The sequence below is a fragment of the Planococcus citri genome, chromosome 3 (assembly GCF_950023065.1).
Source record: "Planococcus citri chromosome 3, ihPlaCitr1.1, whole genome shotgun sequence".
NCBI lineage: Eukaryota > Metazoa > Arthropoda > Insecta > Hemiptera > Pseudococcidae > Planococcus > Planococcus citri.
The window spans coordinates 32,964,615-32,986,438 of NC_088679.1; the positions used below are offsets into that span (position 1 = coordinate 32,964,615).

A 21,824-nucleotide genomic window follows, 5' to 3' on the forward strand; every position below is an offset into this window, starting at 1 on the left:
AATAGAATAATGGAAATGTAATATTGTCGAATCAGATACATGTATTTTATATGAATATTCCTGCGTGTCATGTAATCGTATCGTGTACAAAGAAACTGATAACAAAATTGATAGAAAATTATGTCAATATTGTCCATTTAGTCATCATTTTTCTTTTGATAAACCCACAATTTCGTTTAAACTCTTCGTGATTATGTCTGAATCGTGTAATAAAAAATCATCGTTGAATTAAATTATTACGGGTTTAAAACTTATTTTATTAGTTGATTTTTTCCCTTGAAATTGTAAAAATACCCTATTATAGGTGCTTAATTTTTATTGTAAATGGAAATGCAAGTAAAAGATTAACTTTTGAACTTGCAGTTGGACCTTGTTGCCAAGTATAACTACTTAGGCACCTTTTCGTGAATTTGTGAATTTTCGTGATTGTGAAGTAAACTGGAAGAAAAAAACTTCAACATTTTGGTAACAAGACTATTAATTTTTTATTTTGTATTCTTATTATTAGTCAGAAGTAATTATAGTTATTCGTAGGTAGTAATAATTTTTTGTATGAAAATTTTAAAACAAAGATCTAAAAGATTTACGTAATTAAAAAAAAAAAAAAAAAAAAAAGCATCCATCTATTATTGGTATAGGTCAAAGAACAAAGTACACCTACCAACCTACAATACATGATTCTCTACCCTACTTCTTATTATCATCCCTCGAAAATCATCACCTACTTACCTGTATACACCTTCCTAAATAATAACGTGTTTCTATTGTGTTCGCACAAAAAAAAAAAAAAAAAATACATCACACATCACAAAAAACCATATTGATTGGTAAACCCTGAACTAGACCTTGAAATTCTTAACATATGGAGTTAATCCACCATCAAAGGGGTTGTTTATGAGTATATTAATATAAATTCGGATAGGCGCGGTAATACGCTATGTGAATATATAAGGGAACCGGTTTTTGAACTGGTTACAAGGATTTAATATCCTTTTCACTTATTCTCACTCATTTGTACACAATGTACCCGGTTACGTGTTTATGAAATGCTTTCTTTTTAACAAATAGTGCATAGCGTTGTGTATTTGGTTTAAGGACATCGGCAAAATTGGTAAGTAGCATTTAAAAATTTTTCTTACCCGTTGAGTGGTTCTTTAACCTGCTCGTATCGGAGAGGTTATATATTATAGAAATACGAAAATAACAATGTACTTTTCCCGGTTCTTATATCATAAGTTTGATGCATAAAATCTGCCACTGCCACACCGTTGTTGTCGTCGTCGCACTTCCTCGTTATAAATTTGTGTCATTGCGTTTGCAAGTGCTCTCGAACAGATAATATTATTATCGGTGAAAAAAAAGTCACAGTTTTTATATGGGGCGACTCGACTGTATTAATGAATTATAAATAATACCTCGCGTAAGTTTAATAAGAAGTTTAAATATTGCGGTTAGTATAAGTATAAAATTATTTAATATTCGCTCCAATGATTTGTTACATAAGATTTTCTGCTGTTTTATTCTTTTATCATAATATGTGAAGGAGAATTGCTCAACGAAAAGATGTAAGGATTTGTTTTATGAATATGTAATAACGTATATTTTAAATACCGCGCGTTACATACTTTTTTTCAATATTATCGCGAAATTCGTGTTTGAAAAAAATTTAATTGAAGGCGGTACGGGTATATACAATTTGTATTATCTGGGTTTGTTTTAAAAATACATGTACGATGAGGTGGTATTACTTACTAAGTAGCGTTATCAGTGAAGTAGGTAATTCTTAATTTGTGCGAGATGAACTGACGAAGAAGGTTACTCATTCCCATTCGCGAACTCGAACTTGATTTTTTTAATGAAGAAAAATTTCGATAATTTGGTAGAAAGATAATAAAGTGACTAGGTGTTCGATAGAGTAGGTAGATCATTTTGCAATTTTTTTTCATGAGCTGGAGCACCTTATGTGATAAAATATTAGTTAACTATGCACTTTTGACTTGATACTACCATATCTGGTGTGAAATACATAGTTCTGTAGTTTTATTTTAACTAGAATTCGAATTTTTTCTGAAACATTCATCGTGCCATAAAATATACTCGTAGGTATTGAGGAAAAACGCGAAAAATGTTTCATCCGAGAGGAGGGGAAAGGAGAAAAAGCGGAAACAGTTGGTTCGATGAAAGATGATTTCATTATTGTATAATTTTCACTTTTGATTCAAATGTTATCAGAATTTAATTTGGAAACAGTATCTTTGGAATTCATGAGCATTGGAAAATGCATGTGAGTTGCTCATTAAAAACTTTAAACCATTTTTACATATATTTTTTTTGAATTTTCCTCCCAACTACCTCTCTTCCCTCCTTAAAGTCTAAAACTCCAATAAATGTGTCAAAAAAATCAAAACTTTCAGAAAAATGTGATTTTGTTCAAAGAAATTAGCATTTTCCAAATGATTTATGCATTTTTTTAGAGTCTCTCAGATCAGTTTTTTTTTGAAAAATTTAGGTGCTTAAAAATATTTTTTATTATTGCGGTTTTAAAAGGCTTCAAAACGTGACTTTTTCTGATGGCTATAGGTGGATAAGTTTGGCGAATTCGCCCCCGAGAACTTCAGGGTTGATATTAGACCCCCCCCCCCCGTTTTTAAGACCCCCCTGTTATGAAATTACAATAAAAAAAAATTCTCAGCTCCATGAGAACCGATTTTTTCAATTTTTTAGTATGTTGTAAACATCCATCAGAGGTAGCTCCACAACAATTTTCACCTCCTCCCTCATATTTTTCCCTCAAAATGGAGTTTTTTCAGCTTTGTTTACCCGTCTTAGCGATGACCATGATTCGGCACAAAAATGGGAATAGAATTTTTAAGTGTGTTTTTGACTCCTAAAAACATTATATTTTTTTCAAAAAAAAATTTGAGGTGGGCCGTGGTCAAAAATTGAAAAAACTTACAGAGGGGGTAAAAATGGATTCTGGTGTAAATTATTGTTTTTGGTAAACGTAAACGAGGTGTCGTTTCCATAAGAATCGAACCCCCCGAACACGAATATGACGTCCAATTTAATATTACCCTCATCTACGCCCCTCCAGTACCTCTGCCCCCACCTCAATTTTTACTATATGGAAAGTTCAGATATTTTCATAATGTTGGTGTCGTTTCCATATGAGTCGAACTCCCCGAACACGAATATGACGTCCAATTTAATGTTACCCTCATCTACGCCCCTCCAGTGCCTCTGCCCCCACCTCAATTTTTACTATATTAAAAGTTGAGCTATTTTCATAATGTTGGTGACGCTGATGAATGTTTATAACATACTTAAAAATCGGTTCACATGGGGCTGAGAAAATTTTTTTATTGTAATTTCAGAAAAGGGAGGGTTTCTCAAAAACGGGAGGGGGGTCTGGGGATCTGAAACTTTCCTGACGGAAGGTGCTCAAGGGTACCCACCTTCCATGCAAATATCAATCCTGAAGCTCTCGGGGGAAAATTCACCATACTTATCCACCTATAGCCAACCTGAAATGGCCTTTTTTAGACTGAATTACTAACCAACTGATTTTTTTTAAAACCAAATTAATATATTTACAATTTTGTAGTCATTTTGAGAAATCCAACCCTTCTCAGGACCTTCTGCATTTTTCAATTTGCACAGCTGAAATTTTTTGTGAGCTGCTCGGAGAATCTTTCATACTTATCTACTCCTATCCTATGAAACAGCCTGCAAATAATGGATTGCTGAGTTATTGAAAAGTCCTTCTATAAATTAAAGCACATTACATTACATTACATTCTCATTTTTTTTTCAAGAGTACCTACCTGTACCTAGCTTATTGAAAAAAGACACAGGATACCTAATGTAAAGAGAACCAGATAAAAAATGCATAAAAATTTTGAAATTTTAGAATAGGAAGTAGGGGAAGATTGAGAATGAGATCCAGCTATATTTGCAAAGTTCCAGATTGAGTAGATTTGTTCAATTGAAATTTTTCGACTGGAGTAGGATTGAAAAAATTGCAAAATTTTGTTCGAGGTGCCACCCTCCTCCTCTACGCCTCTTTTCCTCTACCTACAATACTTGCTAACAAAAGCTCTCAGGTCATTCCATGTCAACTCAACCACAAAAAGGCGATTTTGAAAGTCATGTCTTTCGATTTCGCTCAAATTTTTTCTACAGTATAAACCCACCCAGTTTATAATTAAGAACGCAGCAATTAGTTTGGTCCCAGCCCCCTCAGGGTGCGGGTGGGGGCTTCCATTATTTTCACATTGTCTCAATGTATACTCAAATTCAGCAGCCCCTTCCTCCAAAACTATGATACTTTGATCAAAACTGATTTCACAGTTCGAATGGGTATTGCATTTAGAACTTTTTAAGCATTTCGAAGGGAGCTACCATTTAAAATTTTTTAAAAATTTCCATAGATGTACCTTTTGATGCTTTTTCGAAATATTCAAGTTTCGAGATGGGATCTCCTGATGGAGAGGGAGCACCCCCACTCCCCCCAATTTTGGGCAAAACTTTCGAAAGAAAATCTGGGGCATATGATATATTGAATTGTATGTTTTTGGTAACGCTGAACGCGAATATGACGTCAGATTTTTGATAGGACCCCATCCACGACCCCCAGCGCCTCCCCAAAGGGAGTGACCCCCAAAAAAATGGTTACATTCGTGTGACACATGAAATAGTAGGTTTTCGATATTGCTGAACAAGAATATAGCCATAGTTTTTTAAATCCACTTCACCCAGGGCCCCCAGAACCTCCCCTAATAGGTAAAAGTCAAAAAAATTGGTGGGGGTCGTGGATGGGGCCCAATCAAAAATCTCACGTCATATTCGTGTTTAGCGTCACCAAAAACATACTATTCAATGTGTCGCACGAACAAAACATTTTTTTTGAACTTTTACCCCCTTTGGGGAGGTGCTGGGGGCCATGAATGGGGTCCTATCAATAATCTGACGTCATATTCGTGTTCAGCGTTACCAAAAACATACAATTCGATGTATCACATGCTTCAGATTCTCTTTCGAAAGTTTCGCCCAAAATTGGGGGGGTGGGTGCTCCCTCTCCATCAAGAGATCCCATCTCAAAACTTGAATATTTCGAAAAAGCATCAAAAGGTACATCTATGGAAATTTTTTCAAAATTTTAAATGGTAGTTCCCACTTACAGCGCCATTTTGAAATTTGAACTTTCAATTTAAAAGTTCAATTTTCAACTTTTGAAAATTTCAAAATTCTTAAAAAGTTTTAAATGCAATGCCCATTCGAACTGTGAAATTAGTTTTGATCAAAGTATCATAGTTTTGGAGGAATGGGCTGCTGAAGTTGAGTACCTCGAGACACTTCAAAGTATCAACTTTATCCGAATAAGTACTTCCTTTCCTGTAAGTTTTATCCATTATATATGTACTTCTTCTTCGAGCTTGAAATTTGAAAAGTATTTCTTATCACGCTCGAAACATAGAGTACGTTTTACGGAACACCCTGTGTATAAACTGGGTACGATCTAATTGAGTGCCTGAATCTAAAATCGGTAATTGGAACTCAATTGATAATTTCGCACGTGAATTTTTGATAAAAATTAATCACCTTTGCAGCCCAACTCGGGAAATTTTTTCCACCGTATAGTTGCTTGACCAGCAAAAAATAGAATAAGCGATTAAAAAAAATTATTATCCATATACGATATCGCACTCGGTGAAAAATGAGTTCATGGCTCAAATGAATTCGATAAGCTTTAAGTATTATTAATGCTTGCATTTACCTTAGCGAAGAGAACAAAAACCGATAAAATTCGTTATCAATTGAACTTGCACAATTGGAAAATTGCTCTTAAAATTTCATTGTTGCATGAAAAATATCGAGGAAGAATTTCAACGGAGCGTTTTGAAAAATTTTAAGCATTCATTTTATTTGTCTTTGGAGTTTGGAAATCATTCGTAGGCTACATGTTGATGAATTTTTGCTTTTTTTCGCATGCCAATCAACGTGGAATTTTTATCTGATGAACGATTACGTACCTATTAGATACGTTAAAAATGGGTATGGTATAGGTAATTACCTACGTAAAAAGGATATGCAGTAATGATTGTAATCAAAATGCAAGTATGAGGCTAATTATTGATTTGAAAATCACACGAGTGTTAATCTCTATCAATCCTTTCTTGTGCTATTGTCTACTGTGTAGGTAACCCATTGATTAGAATTTTATTAAACGCGCATAGGTATTTAAATCCTTTTCCGTTTCATCTTGACATTTTCTTTCACCGCGTAGATACAATGAATATAAGAACGTATTAACGCCGATACTATGTATGTTTATAATTAAATGCATCGCGTTTAACCCTGACCAAATATTTCTACCGAAAAATTTAGGTACAAGTTTAAGGCCAAAGTTGTGCGCAATACCAACTACCTCTACCTGTAAGTAACTATAACTACCTTCTGGAAACCATCTAAAATAAAACAATCTTCCTTTAATAATATTCAAATCTCCTCATCTCACCACCACGAAACAGGTAACAGGTTAGGTACGTAAATATGTTTGACGACATTAAATTTAATTAATTAGTAAGGTAGGTATCGTATACAACGAAGATGTCCCCTATACCAATGAACTTGCCTAGGTCAATACGAAATGATACTTCAATAATTTCAAACTAACATATCCTCGATTAAAGATGTAACCGGACCAAAAAGTTTTAGCAGTAAAATACCTTGAATGACCTTGACACGATTTTGAACTATTACTCGGTCAGACGACCAGCTAATAGTACATATAAAACAACTGCAATATGTATTTTATACCTACCTGTATTTAATACAATAGGATGATACTTACTGATCGATATCTGTATCTCGATATCGTCAACTCTCCTGTCGAGTATTTGTTTATTAGTATGAGTAATAAGTATAATTTACGCAGTGAACTGACGATGATCTCAATTGATGGGCTTCTTGAGAATGAAACATACGAAAGTTAAAATAGGTAAGCACCAGGCCATGTTCGTTGTTCGCGTAAGATGAGTAGGTCTAGGTACATTGTATCTGATGCTGATGATTTGCGGAAGATTACTTATGGAAATCAACTATATGTAGTGTGTAGATTTACAAGTGCTATTGACTGATTGCATTCTAATGTAGAATACATGCAGCAAGTGTATGCTATATTGGTAGAGGTACCTCATGTTCTTATCAGAAAACCAACACTGTATTATCATTTTATTCGAGATAAAATATACGGCTCAGGATCACGTTTTACAATCATCGAATACATTGTATGGCCTAAGTACCACATTATTAAGGTAGGTATTCGAAAAATATTATTTCGTTCAATCATTTACGGACTGTTTCCTTGGAGAATTAAAACTACATTTATTTCATTTTTTGAAATATTCATGAAAAAGTAAATTATTATTCGATACATGGTCAATCGATGGAACATCGTTCAAATATAATTTCAAGGTTACATTTTCTAGGAACAAGGATTTCAGAGATGAATGTACTCTCCCCCCTCCCCCAAACTTATGGAACAAGGGTCCGAAAATTGCCAAATACGGATAATTGTCCCAGGAACGGGGTAGGGGGTGGGGGGGGGGTAATATTCTATACCTATCCTCTTCAGAATGGACAGATTTCAACTTTAACTTTACTACAAGCCGATTTTCTGACAGTTTCACTTCAGTCCCCTGTTTTTCAAGTTTTTTAGAACTTTTCCTGAACATCTCTAGATCGAAATTTTGAAGATTTTATCAAGGAAGGAGTGAAGCAAAGAGCACCTTATGAGAATTCAAATGATGTTGGAGTATAAGCTGTGTAATTATAGTTCTTAACGTACTCGTATTTTTTCAACATAATAAATTGTACTTACCTATTCAGTAGGTATTCATTGTAAGAAAATGAAAATGCACAATATTTAACTTTGAAACATAACTCGTCTTTAGAAAGGGAGATTTTAAATGTATATTTATCTGTCCAAATATGAAAAAACATGACAAAAGCAGGACATTTTCTCAAATATTACTTGAATGGAAGTGGGAGGGGTTACTAATTATTACTACATACCTATCGATTTTTTCACCAACTATACACTTAAGAAAACATTTTGATTTTTTTTGCAATTTTATTATTACTCGAGAGAAAATTTTTAGAAATTCAAACTTTCAAAGAGGGAAGAATACGATAAGTAAATGAAAAATTTAGAAAGTTTGATTCAAAATATGGAAAATTCTGTAATGAAAAAAATAGCTTAAATCACTTTATTTGTTGACTTTAGAAAAGGAAAGTTGAGTTTATATGTATAGCGTTTTTATGAGTTTATTTGGCACCAGCGACCTCAGGCACGTATTTTGATAAAAATTACGAATTTAACAGAGCATCGCTTCTTTTTTCGAAGCAATTTTACAAAAAAATCTAAATTTCGTAACTTTCACGCTTTGTTTTTTAAACTGCTACCTATTTTTAAAAATGTTTATTTTTTTGAATAATCTAAGAGAAACCAAATTACCTGATAAGCTTGGAGCTCGGCCAATTCATAGTTTTTTCCAGGATAAGTAAGTATTGAGAAAAAATATTATGAATTTCATTTTTTAAAATCTAATGCCTGAGGATGATTTTTTTTTAAAAAAATGGTAAGAATATTTTTCACTCAAACACTTTTATTTTTTAATATTTTCAAGGGAATGGGGAAAGAGAGAGGAAATACTTGAAAGAAATGGCTAATTTATTCGGCATTTCCACAAATCACTCAAACAATCATTCTCAGTTGAAAAAATCTATATAAGTACAAGTGAATATGAACTTCTAACTTCTATATAGGAAAAAAAAGTCATCTATTCGTCCCAGAGTGAGGAGACGTTACATCATTTTTGAAAAATTTAGCACAAAGAAAGTGTTTTTTATCGCATATTTTTTTTACACATGTATTCATTTTTAAAAAAAAAGTGTGAAATTTTTTTAAACGTCATTGAGAGGGGAAAAGTACTTGGATAAAAACACTTTATGATAGCCTACCTACTTATTTTATCATAATTTTTTCGGTTGACAAACACGAAAATATCGTGATTCGGACCACAAATTTAACATTTTTGTAAGAAGTCATTAAAAATTTGCAATGTTTTGAATCTATAATGTAATCTAAACATGAAAACTCGTAATTCTGCAGGCCTCTAATTAATTTTTTGTGAACATTCATAGTGCTAATTCAAAAGTTCTGGAATAATAATTAATCAGGATTTCTCCATTCCATTCAAAACTAACATGGGTAGGTATAGCTATTGAAAAACTCTGACAAACTTGAAGATCCAAAAGTTCTGCGATTTTATTCCAAAGGTAATGGAAAAAGTAGTAGTTTTGAATAAAAAATCATGTAAAATTATGCGTTCTCTACAAATTACCCAGAAGTGGAAGAAAAAAACAACAGAGATCAAGATTCTCACCGTAATAGGCAGGTACTTAGGTATGCCTTTTTTCTTTTCTTTCCTTCTTTTTTTTTTTTTTTTTTTTTTTTTTTTGGAAAATTCTAAGTAAAAAATTTTGATATTGATTCAACTGATTCTTCAATTTTTGGAATTTGGTGTTGATTTGGTATAGAACTGCGCAGATTACTTTCAGAATTACTCGCAAATAAGGCAGAATTTTCTGTTCGAATATTGCGTGGAAGAATTCTAAAGAGTCCAACATCACCATCCTACCATCGTCTTGAAGAAGGAAAGGGGAGGGGGATCGTTAATAGGTATCTGGTATGTGCTTCAAAAGATAGAATTTTTGGTCTTAATATCTCTATCTAGAATATTTTTTGGTTAAATGTGGTATAAAATTGTATATTTAAGCAAGGATTAGGTATTTTGGTGTTTTTTGTACCAATTTTGAAATTTTGAAAGATATTACTCATCATTAGGTAGCATAAATTGATTTTTTTTGCAAAAATTTGTGATAAAAATCAGAAAATCAGTTTTTGGACCAATGTTTTTCTCTCCTAAATTAATTTCAGCTGCTTTTGAATCCATCAGCTTTCGGTGAAAGTTCATTGTCTTTTGTCCAGAAATTCGGAAAAATATGTATCTGTACTGTGCTGCAATAATTTTTGGCAGCTAAATGTTCAGTGTTCATCTATTTCTGCAGCAAAGCAATCAAATCTTTCAGCTTTTCCTAATACATCTTGAATTTTACCTCCTTCCCCTCCAAACCGTTTGCGATCAGTTTCTACCAAGCCAGTCTTTAGCTCATAATAAAGCGAAAGAATTAAATAGGGAAAACAAACGTTTCAACTAGGCTACTAGCCGCATATTTCACCATCATCATCAAAGTTCCAAAAACTCAAAGCTTCCAAGTTTATCGAGCGACAAAATTTTTTGCGACATTTTTTAAAACTCATCATTTAGAAATCGGCTGAACTAATTTTGATCAAATTTGAAATCTCATTTTAGGCCTGCACGATTTCTACAAAGTACTAATACGACCCTCAATTTTTGATGAATCGTTCATGAACGAATTGATCAATTTTTTGAAATAACCTTAACCCCATTCGCCAAACACCAACGAATTGATCAATGTTTTAATTTATGAATCGATTCGTTCACGAACGAGTCACTTATACGAATCGATTCGTTCGCGAACGAGTCACTTATAAGAATCGATTCGTTCGCGAACGAGTCACTTATAAGAATCGATTCGTTCGCGAACGAGTCACTTATACAAATACAAATCAATTTGATTGCGAATGATTCACAAAAAATAATTCAATCCGTTCGTGAATGATTCGCTCACCAAAAATGGAGCAAATGAATCGATTTGTTCGCAAATGAGTCACTAATACGAATCGATTCGCTCGCGAATGAATCACTAATACGAATCAATTCATTCGTTCGCGAATGATTCATCAACAATTGAGTAAATGAATCGATTAGTTCGCGAACGAGTCACTTGTCGAATCGATTTGTTCGCGAATGATTTAGTAACTATTGATCAACTCGTTCGCGAATGATTCATCAACAATTGAGTAAATGAATCGATTCGTTCGTGAAAGAGTCACTTGTCGAATCGATTTGTTCGCGAATGATTCAGTAACTATTGATCAACTCGTTCGCGAATGATTCACCTACAAATCAATCGAATGATTCACCAAGAAATCAATCAATTTATTTATGTACTTGATCGCCAATTGTTCGAAAATTATTCGATTCGATTGTAAACAGATCAATTGCTGCACAAATGTTTCAAAAAAAAAAGTGAATCAATTCGTTCATAAAAAATTTTTATTTAAAGAAAAGTCGGTCATCTCACGCTAAATGCGTGAGTGTTTTTCAATTTTTAAAAAATTATCTCAGTCTCCCAAATTAGGGGGTTCCTTTTCAGTTTTGAGGATAGATATTAAACATTAGACAACTCATCATAACAAGGAACTTTTTTTCTCCCATTCAAGCGGTTTCTAATAAAGATAGGTACATCTATACATACTTATCTATAATTTCAAAACTTTGGAGTCCTAACTAAAATTTCCTTTCAATAATTTTTGACATTGAACTCAATAGTCAGCGGATTTAGGTACCTACCTAGTACCTACTTAACTTACTGTAGATGAATTTTCACATGAATTGTAAAATTGAACATCTGGTACGTAAGTAAATAATTAGAAAACTCTCGTAAACTTGCATACCACTGAAAAATGCATTATTATTGCCTTATCTAAGAACGAATTATCTGTAATGCTGATAATGGCGTTAGAACGGAATTATTTCGTCGTTTGTCGAACCCAGAATTTATTACATTTCAACATCTTCAATACGTATCGTGTATCATTCAACCAAGTTTTATTTAGTAAATACTGTACATTAACCACTTGTGAAAGTGTAATAAGGCGTATAGGCCTGTGATGTGAATTGTGAATTTTCAAATCATCTATACACTTCATGTGTCTATAGATACGAGTAGGTATCTAAAACTGAACCAACGCGTGTACGACGAAGTAACCTATACGATTGCGTGTGTTTTATAAATATACGAGTAAGTTCCTTATAAAATCGTAAAAATCTTTTAAAAATATTAATTTTTGAGATGTTATCGCGAGTACAAATATCAATTGATTCGTTCGAATCGAATATCAGTAATGATTTACTCTTCGGCATGAATGGTTGCTCAAGTTACTCGTCTAATTTTCAAGTACTGCGTCGATTTGATTCAATTTCGTAATCGATTCGCGATCTCTCGATTACGCTTGGTAATTTTTCGCTGTTAAAAATTGGCCGAATAAAAGTGTTAGACGTGTGTAAATGGTGTAATCTCATCATTCATCATTCTGTCCACTGGTTCACAAATAATACTGCAAGCGCGCGCAGGTATGACAATTTTTTTTCTCTTTAAAATTATAATTAAAGGATGTAGTACGTAGATATCTCTTTATACTAATTACGAGTGACTACTACGAATAGCAGATAATTTTGAATAAGTAACGAACTCGAATCGAGCATTTCTTAGAACGCATGAAATGAAAAATTTGTAAACACTCGTAGATAGGTACTGTATTACCTACAACACGTTAATTGGTTTATAATTTGGGTGCTTCACCTCCGTTCTTAGGTGCCCTTACTTATACATATATCTATGTACCTATCTCTTTTAAATACTCGTACGTGTACTTCTGTCTTCTACCTATAAGTATAGGAATAATACCTACCACTGTATGTACGGAGAACAACGTCGTAATTTTACGAATAATGAAGTACCATACCTACGCGTATTGCACGAATAATTACATAATAATGTTTCTTTTTGTCTTAGTCAGCTAAAGTCTTTATTTACTTTTTGGCATTTTCAAGTTCGTCAAAATATTTTACCGTTAATGAACTTCGTTAGGATGAATTATGAGCTAAGAATTTCATGACTTTTTTTTCTCTTCGCGCAGAGAACTGATTGCGGGGTTCTTATTTTATAATTTTTTGTTAATGAGCTTGTATTTGCGATGTAGCAGTCTCATCAGACGCAGACGGTTCCAAGTAAATGACCGCGAGCTGATTTTACTTAATGCAACAATGTTTTTTATTTTTACTCGCGATATTTTGACTTTCGCAGTTTATCGAGTTTTTCGAGTGAGCGTGTGGGATGTTTGTAAATCGAGTGATTGAAATTTTCTTTCGAGACTGAATTAAATATATACGTCTGATCGATGATTTGTTTGCTAACACTAGAAATCGAAAATGTGTTCTTTTGATTGGTTCACGAGATCACTGGTATTTATACTAGCTTACAGTTTTAAGTAAATATGTACTTATTTGCTCGCATCCGATTCCGATAGTATCTACATCATAGCCTGTGAGATAAGATTAAGTTGGAGGGGGAGGGCGAAGTGTTTACTAATTTTAAGTGGGGATTAGAATTAATATTAAATAAAATATTATTGATCTGTTTCTCGAGTTCGTACATAAGTTCATATGTTATGTTCGTGGAGTACATAATTATTTTTTACTGCCTTAAATAGAAAATTACCACCAACTCGAGTTGATTATTTTCGATTGGGTTGGTATACTGATAACGAACATTAGATAGATCTGTCTCACATTGAAATTGAGGAAATGACTGTCTAATCATTGATGGTATCTTCTTTTTGAAAAAAACTAGATGGTTGAACCACGAAGTAATTTCCCTCTCCCCAGCTCCCTTTCCCCACCTAAAAAAACTTAAGAAGGTCACGTGATGTATAGTCTCGTTTCTAGCAGAAAAATTAAACATTTTAAATTTCATTTTCTTCAGATAAACTTCAGTATTTTTAGTATCGTTCGATTTTTTTCAATTTTAAAATAAATAAAACTATTTTTTCTCACATACATATTGAAAAAAATTGACGATTTTGTTCACTTTATCTTTACTCTACTCACAGGCTTATTACACACTTCTTTAAGAAATATAAGTAGGTAAATACGTAAACTGGTACATTATTTTGAGTGGCGTAAAATATCGCGAGATTAGGATGTTTTAAGATTTTTAAAAAATGATAATATTGCCATATTGCAAAATACAGTTTGAACGAAACAAAATAAATGATTCAAGAATTTTTGAAAAATTGTTATACGACATATCAAAATACCTAGGTTAAAATTTCGCAACAAAATCAAATTTTCCCAAAACATGTTTTTTGAGCATTTCTGAAGAATTTTGGGGCCAGAATTGGGCCACGATCTCAGAGATTTTCGAAATAGATGTTATAAAAACCATTGAAATGAGTCAAAATTTTAGGAAAAATTAAAAAATTTCCATCAAACATTTTTGAGCTCTTTTGAACAATTTTGAGTCTAAAATTGAGTCAATTTTTTTGAAGCTTGTCTATTGTTTTGAAAATTATATGTTTTGGTATAACATCTACTTATTATTTTGTTTGCCTCCATGAGAAGAATTTCTTTGATTTTTAGTAAAATTCCAAAGCATTATAAATAAATGATTTTCTTCTATATTATAATTTTCACTAACTTTGATAAGGTATCCAAAAAATGCTCAAAAAAATTTGTGGTCCAAAATTTTGATATTTTTCTGAAAATAAAACCATTTTTAAAACTCGTTAGTCACTTTTTCAAAAAATCTTACAATTAGTCTAATTTTGGAGTCAAAATTTTTCAAAAGTGCTATAAAAAGTTTTGATGAAAATTCTCGATTTTTTGTTGAAATTTAGACCTATTTTAATAAGGTTCATGACATCTTTTACGGAAATTTCCGAAATAACGACACCATTTTGGGCTCAGAATTCTTCAAAAATGTGCAAAAAAAATATTTGTAGAAATATTTGACTTTCTCGCAAAATTTCAACTTATTTTGATTGGTCGCGTTATATTTTTTCAAAAATGTCAAAAATCATGACCCAATTTTGGGCTGCAAATTTTTCAAAAATGCTCAAGAAGTATGTATGTGAAAACATTTGATTTTTTTGACAAAAATTTAACCTATTGTGATGGGCTGCGTAATGCGTTACCGCGTTTTTGAAATATCCCAAAAATCACGAACCTACTTTGGATTCAAAATTCTTCAAACTGGCTTAAAAACATTTTCGTGGAAATATTTGAATTTTACCCTATTTTGAGGGGTCGCGTTATACTTTTTCAAAAATACCAAAAATAATGACTCAATTTTGGGCTCAAAATTATTCAAAAGTGCTCAAATGACATTTTCGTGGAAATATTTGAATTTCTCACGAAATTTTATCTTATTTTGATAGGTCGCAACATCACTTCTGAATAATTCTACAAAAGTTCATTTCTATTCGAAATTTTTTTTTTTTGGGGGGGGGGGGTAAGACTTCAAAATTCCACTGCACCCTATTAATCTAATCCTTTATGTTATATGTAGATACGACATCTTTAGCTTGCATGATGCTTGTGTAACCATTTTTGTGCCAAATATTGCCCAAAATAACACTTGAGGGACCCTAGCGCCCTAATATGCAACTAATAAGTTGACGTAAACATATATTCGGAATAAGGAGAGTGTCCAGAATTAGTTTTGCGTCCGAGTCATTTTGAAAATTGGGATTTGTAGGTTTCACCCTCCCCCAGAGGTTCCAATGTTTTGACTATTATTGACAATTTTAAAAAAACTTAGATAGGTATGATTTTTTTTTTTTGATTTTTCGAAGTTGGAAAAAATATTGGTTTAAAAGTTGGCAGTTTGACTCCACAGCGTTCCAAAATATTTCCCCAGTTTCAGAAATGATATTTTTCAATATTTTGGCATAAATTAATGGGAAATACATTTTTGTGAAGAGAAAATTATCAAAATACGAGTTTATCCAAAAATAAGACGTGATTTGCAAATTCTCATCCGCCGAGTAGAACCCTAAAAGTGGTTTTGGATTTCGATGGCAATAGCACAGATCGACGCAGAATCTCAAATACTTTCGTTTGGGACTAGGTCTTTTGCCCCAAAACAGGTTTGATAGCAACAGGAGTGAAAAAAACCACAATTTTTTTGAAAATTCCTTTTCTTCGAGAGCTAATATCTCTCCTCCAGAAACACCTTGAGGACTTAAATTTTTTGCGGGCAGCTTTAACTCAAAATGAAGATCGGATTTGATTAAAATCCAACGCCTTTTTTTTTGAGCGATCCACACCCTGAATTTTTAAAATTATCCCTCAATATTTGAACATAATTTTTACGCCCCTGCTACTAACAATGAGTGAAAACCTGACAAAATTGTTCTGCTCGGCTCACAGAGACATTCTTTCCATATCCGGAGTCAATTAGAGCTCCTTTCATTCCCACAAAAAATATGAATCGTAGCGTGCCTACCTATACTTTTGATTCAAAAGTTCAATGACTAGGTAGGTATCTTACATCTACTTACTTTTCTTCCGTTTTCCATTCATATAAAAATAGTCAATCGAATACCTTCGGGCGCATTTTTCTCTTATTCAATTAGAAAAATATCGCATCTATTTATCCCAAGCGAATCTCACTACAATCTCTACATTTCCACTAACACATGTTCAATTAACAAACACTTCCATATCATGTAATAATTTACAGTTATATTCTAGGACATTATTTCTGAACTAGTTTAGTCGACACGAAGCGACCTTAACAATAACGATTTCCTTTTTATATGTAAGTTTAGTTTCAAAGCTGTGTAATGATAAAGACCAAAGTTTAATCGCGATACCATTACTATTCTGACGCATCTATTGTAAATGTGACTTTGGAAAACATATAAAAATCATCGCACAACTATAGCAAAGTTAGTTATCTCACAGTCTCGTGTGCTTTAATTAATTACACAATAATGAACTTTAGTCTCGTTTGCTGAAACTTTTCGATCATTAAAACCACTCTTCTTCGTCACCCATCAATATATCTAATCTAGAAAATGTCAATTTTTCCTGCTGTAAAAATAAAATACGAGAGCTATAGGTCTCTAAGTTTATATGGAATATTACTCGTACCTACCTACGAATAATATAACAGCGTAATAATTAATACGATTACGTGATAGGTACTTCGTATAGACGTAGGTACCTCTACCAAGTCAGCTGTCTACGTAACACAACTTCATTCATCGTTCGCATCAGTTTCTGTTAATTAGTTCGGTGCCTTAGCTTACTCATATTGCATGCTGTAGGTATTAGATTAGGTATTAGACTTGGGTGTATAATAATAGAATGCGTACGAGTAAGCGGTATATTTCGAAGCCCTGAGCATGAAGCTCCTATATACAGTGACACTTTGTATACAGGTAACATTGACGCTGATGAAATGACCACATGTTTGGGTAGGTAATGATAATTTACAGTACACACCATATCGTGTCGTCGTAAAACGATCTTATAAAGGTCAAACATGTAAAATTTATTTTATTACGATAAGAAAAGTAATAATTTACCGATATTCGTCGGAAAACAGTAGCACACGCCTTCCGGTATATACTTATGTGTGAGTATATACCTCTTACCTACTCATATATGCGAAAAATCGTCAAAGCGTGAAATTCATTTAACCATCGTGTTTATTTTTCTCGACGAGACTTTCACGCTGATATATTGTAGCCCTATATAAAACTAGATACATAGATGTCAGGTACCTATATAAGCTGTGTGTATATACAAATTGGCGAACTCTAGGTATGCACGCGTTCTTATCCAATAACAACGATAATTGGTAAAATTACACAATTCCAACAGTAAACTGTTAAACTTTAATAACGAGTTGAGTAATATTTGAATATGTAATTACGCCTAAGTATGCATCACGAAAAGATTAAAGAGAGAAAAAAAAAAGAAAGAAAAAACCAGTTGTCAAAGTCCTTCGTCGGTCTTTACTGGCGATGCATTTTGCACTTTAACGCATTTCGCGTTTGTTAATTGCTGGAAACTATTTAACAGGGAGTTGACACGTCGTCGAAGTATTAGCCGGGAAAAAGGTTTTCCTTTTTAGTAATAGTTTAATAGGTCAGTGGGGATGTTTAGATCTCGGAATACAGGCGCAATGGCATTGATATTTATATGAAAGTTCTGAAAACAAATGTTAGTTTTGTATTTTTACCATCGTATCATCTCGTATATCTGTATCCATCTCCTTTCTGACAACATGTTTTGTACTTCTGTCATCTGTAAATGGATCGAACCTGTTACACGTGTTGTTTCATGTAGGTACAGCCATGTATACAGAAGGTGAACGAAAATGCTCAGAAATATACGTATAATTTACTCGTATAGTTGTGTTATGTACCTATCTACCTTAATTGAATACTTACCTATGAATGCTAAGATAGGTACCTATACTCAACTCACAGGGATTAACGTTTACAAGACGTCAATTTTAATCAAATCTAAGATGAGCTCGATAGAAAAATTTGAAAAAAAATAAAAACGAATTTTTGGAAATAGCAGAAACATTCTATCGGTTAGTAGGTAAGTATCTGGGACATTACATGCGATGTACTATTTAAAAATAATTTTCGGGGATTTTGACCAAGTTCAGTGGAGCTGGAGACCTTAATTTTGAGTTGAATGTCACTCAGAAAACATTTTAGTTTTGTAAGGTGGCCCTAGAGAAGAGGTAATGGGTCCTCAAAGAAAGTATTTTCGAAAAAAATTCTGTTTTTTTTTTTGCTCTGGCCACTATACACAACCTGTTTTGGGGAATATGGCCCAATTTGAAAGAGAATTGGCAACAATGGCCAAAAATTGGCACCGCTGTATTTCAAAATATTTATTTTCCCAGTTTTGGAAATGATATCTTTCGACGTTTTGGTATAAATAATACGAAATATTTGAGAAGAAAATATTTTTAAAACACGAATTCACTCCAAAGTTAGCAATTTGTAAATTTCCAGACGCTAGGTAGATTTTCCTCGATGTTCTGAAATTGGATTAGCACCACTATGTTCCAAAAAATTTTCTCATTTTCAGATATAATAACTTTCTATTTTTAGAACAGAAAAAATTTTCAAAACAAAAATTTAAACAAAAATATAAGCGATTTGCAAATTTTAAAGCTACTTAGCAAAACCCTGAAAGTAGTCTTGGATTTTGACAGCACTAGCCTAGGTCGACGCAGAATCTATACCTACATACTATTTTTTGGAACTGAGCCATTTTTGCAAAGTTGGACAGGGGGGGGTCTAGATCAGAAAAAATACGATTTTTTAAAAAATGTTTTCTTTTTGAGGATCTACGTATATCTCCCCTCCAGCGACATCTCCGAGGCTAAAAATTTTTTTGAGTGACTTTCAAATCAAAATGAAGGTTTTTTCTGAATTTGAGTAAAATCCTCTGAAATTTTCTCTTGTTCAATTCACCCTAAAATAGGTAGAATTCATTGGTTTACATACGATGTATGTAAAATCGAACCACTTTCCAGTTCATCTAGAACTTCTAACGAAAGTGAACTTTTTTCCTGTGAAGAATTTTCCTCACTATATCTTATGTTTTGAATTTGGACAAATGTTTGGCAAAAGTAGGTAGTACAAAATCTGAAAGTATCCAAGCACAATAAATTATTCAGATTTTGACTTTTATGCCATTTTTTGTTTAGGACTACCTACATACCAATGATTTTTCAGCGCATAAACGAGTTCCTATCCACACTCAAGGAGTGATCTTATCTACCCCAAAATGCGTTTTTCAGGGATTCTAATTCCAGGCTATTTTCATCAAATAATATGATTTACAACTTGGCCATTCAATCAAAATTTACAATTTTCCAGGAAAAGCGTTTCAAGTTTTCCGGAAACGTTTTTTTCAAAAAAAAAAAATGATTTTTATGTCACTTTTAAAATCATATTTTTGCATTTTGCTTATCCAAATACATAAACTTCTGTGCCTGGAATGAACAGATTAATAGGTAATGGTGGAAAATACACCAAAAAATATAAGTAAAATAAGTTTTTTGAATTTCCTCTTAAATTCGAACCATCCTCCAAGTGATTTGAAAATTTAAAAATGGATTCCAAGGCGTTGTTGGGGGTCGATAAAAAATTCAAAGTTATTTACCCTGTAATACTTACGTTCACTTTCATGCCAAATTTCAAATCAATCGGTTGATAACAACCTCCTAAAATGAAATTAAAACACCCGAAAACACTATTTTGGTGAAACCATCCGCACTCGATAGAAAATTGCTTATTAGCTCAAAAATCATCATTCGGTAGAACTAAGTCAGATAAATAGTATAAAAGTCAAATTCTGAGTCATTTGATCCAAGTTCAATCAGCATACCCATTCACATTACTACCTATACTTACTAGAATCTTTGGTAGTGACTCTGTCCCTGTCACACTCCTTCCAAACAGACTAAGTCCTGATTTGTAGTCATTGAATTTCAAAAACATAATTATTTGAATTTGAAAGTAAAAATTAGTAAATAAATCTTCAAAACCATCGTCAAACTAGTCACACGTCGTGGTAGGTAATTCAAAAATTTCACTCCCAATTTGGGAGGGCAAGCTATAATTTTTCAAAAAACAACTAAGTAAACAATTATTGTTTTCAAAATAGGTAGGTACTCGATTTAGTGTGATAACTGACAATGCTGGTCAAAGTAATGTCGAGTCCTCCAAAGAAAGTGATATTGAATAATATGTTGAGCTATAGTTAGAATTGACATCATTGAATTATTTATACCTACTTAATTACTATTAGGTAGGTACGTTGAATTTATTCCAAGAAGCAAGTACTAATCAAACGATAAATCATTTCCGAGAGCATTTAATCGAGTATTTAATTGTAACGATCACTTAACGACTAATCCTCGAGTGTGCCTATAATGAAATATTTAATTTTTTCTTCTTCACTAGTCACACCTCGTGTGCAAATCTTAGATACAACCATTACAACAGGTAGCATGTATACAACTCAAATACAATTTATTAACATCAGTGTAATGTTCAGTTCGCCTTTATTACAAGTACATAGGTACGTAATAACTTCCGCGAGGATTTGAATTCATTTAGGTGCATGGTAGGAAGGTATATGGGTAACCTATCTCATACTGTACGAGCACAGGTACATATAATCCACACTCCACAGGTACATAGCACCCATAACGACTTCCTCTTCGCCTTTTTCGCCTTTACATCATTATTAATCGTATAAGAATGTATGCATTTCTAAACAATAGATTTAATTCGTTTTTAAATAACTAATCTCAGGTTATATAAGGGACTCGATACGACGACGTAATAACTAATAGGCAGAGGCATATTGCTCGTATCTTTACAATGGTTGGTAGGTATTTAAATGGCTCTGGCTCTAGTTTGAAAAAATGCAATGAGAATTATTAGTTCGTGGATTATAAGTTAGCTACTTATTCACTTACTGAGGTATATATCTGCGAAATGTCCACTACAAACATGAGCCTACACGTAGATTTTTTTTTCATTTTTCGTTTTTTATTGAAATAAATTCGTTATGCACGTTCATCAGTTATGTATAAAGAAAGTAATAACCGAGCGCGGTTAAGTAAAATAATTCGACATTGTATTGGTATAGGGTATCTATAAAATGAATACATTTTCGACGCATGAAGTATTGCTTTGCTGCTGAACTGTTAGCTGTTCGCGGTTTTTACTGGCGTGTGTTTTTTTTCTCTCTCTCCAGCAATAATCATCTAGCTGCTGGCTTTTGTCTACTCGACACCTATATTGTGGATATATCAACCTTCAAATTTACAACGTTCATCTGGAGAATTCGTTGAACTTGTTTAAATGGGGCTTTGTTTGTGAATAAATGGAATGTGTACCAGTTCACAGGTGAAATATTGGATTGAACTTTTGATGATGGAGGTTTCAGGATCAGAGATACTGAAAGTCATCAAAGATCGAACGAATAAGTTGAATG

General features: G+C 32.9%; 1 protein-coding gene across 2 annotated transcripts in view; it reads left to right on the forward strand.

The window, feature by feature from the left end:
- Positions 1-441: 441 nt before the first annotated feature.
- Positions 442-21,824, forward strand: part of LOC135841511 (phospholipid-transporting ATPase ABCA3-like) — a 101,995-nt gene continuing 80,612 nt past the window's right edge. Inside the window, exon 1 of one of the 2 annotated variants that reach the window (XM_065358502.1) lies at positions 442-465. The gene's annotated coding sequence lies outside the window, so the exon portion shown is untranslated. Of the gene's footprint in view, positions 466-12,032; positions 12,348-21,824 lie in introns of those variants that run through there. The other variant, XM_065358500.1, reaches the window with a different exon arrangement.